The sequence below is a fragment of the Toxorhynchites rutilus genome, chromosome 3, assembly GCF_029784135.1.
Source record: "Toxorhynchites rutilus septentrionalis strain SRP chromosome 3, ASM2978413v1, whole genome shotgun sequence".
Classification (NCBI taxonomy): domain Eukaryota; kingdom Metazoa; phylum Arthropoda; class Insecta; order Diptera; family Culicidae; genus Toxorhynchites; species Toxorhynchites rutilus.
Window position 1 is genome coordinate 271997877 of NC_073746.1, and position 2797 is coordinate 272000673.

Here is a 2797-nt window from a genome sequence, read left to right on the forward strand (position 1 = left end):
CTATAAATCTTCATGTATTTCAGCCAAAATATTATCCAGAATATAAATTAATTATCAGAGACTATTTTCGTCCGATATTTTCCCAACCTTTAAAGAATGTGTTATTCTGTTACACAGAACACACAATAGAGCCGTAGTTCATTTAATTTTTTTGTTTTAAAAGCGTGTTTATTTCACTCGAAAATTCATAACAGTTTACGCTTCACAGAAATGGAACACGACGTCTATACGCATTGCGTTTAAAGGTCGGATGACATTCGTTCTCTTTGAAAAACAATCTACGGGTCGATTATTTGGATATTATTTATACCAAAATACTAAAATCACGATTGAAAATAGGAAATGGAGGTAAACCTTTGAGGTTATATGTACTTTTATGCCAAATTTATAAAAAAAAGAAATTTAAATTAGATTTTTTCTTGCATAGGACCACCCTAATCGATATAAAACATATGGTAATCGGTACCCTAGCGGTATCATATATAGTTTACGTCCTATTCTCATGCCTACCAAGTTTTTAGTGCATAACTTCATGAAAATCGATCGAGCCGTTTCGGAGGAGTTCGACCACGAACATCGTGACACGAGAATTTTATATATATAGATATAGAAATAGATATAGATTATGAATCGTGTCACTGAATGGTTTTCAGTCTGTCTGAAAATTCTCCAAAAACTATACCATAGACTGCATAGGTATCTTAATACGTAACCACAAAGCCACAGCAGCAGCATCATCGCCATCATCATCACTCGGTGTAACCGTCCAAACCCCGGAGAATGACATCGGACAGAGGTTCGCATCCCAACGTGATGTGGCCGGATGCTTTGTTGGTACTATGTCGTATAATCGTAATCAAAAACAAATAAACAATACACCTCTAAGGGTGCTGCTGGGTGGTCAGCAATGATAGTGTTTTACAATGAGAGTACGTGTCCGGAATGGCTGAAATGCTACCGCAACTTTTCTGCCAGGAACAGAATATTAGGATGCACCTGTGCCGTTTGCACATCATCCTGTGGATTTGCTTTCATAACTTTGCATCCGATTAGGAGCCAGGAAAGGGCACATTCAGTCTATCGCCTATCGGCGAATAATTTATTAATGCTTCGGGATTGCCGTCCAAAAGGTCATCAGTCGGTGTAGCATCTATGGAATGAACCCAGAATTGGTACACAGGGGGTGACAAAAATGAATCACCTACTATTTATTTTATTCGTTGAATAGTTTTTAGAAAATAAGCTCCTTCTGTAGAGTCCGAACATGTTTTTCATGAGAGTGTCCTATTACCTAGCGTTTTCTAATAGCAGAATGTAAGAAACCATTGAAACACTGATCATATTGTTACTACCTTCTGTTCACACCACCGCGATGAATGTAGAGAAGAAATCTTGTTTTTATGTTGTAGAATTTCTGCAATTGAAACTTCAAAGAGATAATGAAAATAATCTGATTAATAATGAAATCAAATAATATTCAAGTAACCAGTGAATTGGATTCATTTTTACCTTCCGTGCCGAAACTATCATAGACTCGCAACAAACCAGAGCACCACTTTCTGACATTTCATGAAAATTTTTCATCGGGATTTTCAACAGAAAATTGTTGATGCCAAATGTCTTCAACATGCGTTTGTCGAGATCTACTGTCATCTTGAAAACATTTTTTTGTCAAAAATCGACACTCTGGGATTTAGTCGTTTTTTCGGAATACGAGTCACAAGGTATGGTTTAGGGTGCCAATAAAAATGGTTATTTCGAATTTTCAAACGGATTTCCTGCAAAATGTAGATTTTCACGATAAAATACCCCATGCAAAATATCAGTCCAATCGGACTAGTGTCGCAAAGGTGTCATTGTTTGCGTTTTTTGAAAACCGAAAAATCATCCAAGGGTACATGAGATCAAGGATTTCAAACAAAACAATTTTTTTTGGCGCCAAACGTCTCAAAATTGCATGAAATTTACTGTTATCTCAATCTGTTTTGGTTTTACCTTATTGACCTGAAAATTATCAAATTATAAAAATTATCATGTCCAAGAATTATAGGCTTATTGCTTAATGACTCGAAACATTGTTGCAATAGTTCAAACATTGCTTTGTAAACAGGCTATTAAACTCATAATAATACATTTATAAGCTGGCGCCCGCTCGGAAATCAACAGACCTTCGTTTGATGTTGGTTGGCGGTTTGATGACGCGCCTCAAGCGACAATGAAGCGTCTTTTTCAAGGCAGGTGTAGAAGGAGTTTGGAGTAAAGTTTTCTTCCACAAGAGCTCTTCTCAGGCCTAGAAACGAATGAATTGTAAAAGTGTGGATGACAATTCGATATAGATTGTTTACAAATTTTCATTTTAATTCATTCATTAGTTTAAAAATATTCAAAATGTGTTTTTCTTTAACTGAGATTTGGAATTCCTTTCAACAGTATATAATCTTTCTCATTATGATGGTTATCTTTTTTTTTTATTAAATTCGTTTATTTTTACAGGCTCAGTTACATAAGTTTAAAGGAGCCGAATTCTTAATTATATTTTTATTACTATACATAAATATTTTCTAAATCAAGGTAAGTAAGGTAGAAAACCGATTACTCGCGGTCTACTCGAGTTTAGTAGGGTGACATATTTGTTCAGGAAAAGGATGGGATATAAGGAAATTGTTACAATAATGATAATCTCACACACTCAATTCTTAAATCTATTCGTATATCTATTGTGTATTTACATTTCAACTTATTCTACTGTTTGTAGCAAGGGGACCAATTGCACGCAAAGGATATAAGGATATAAGGA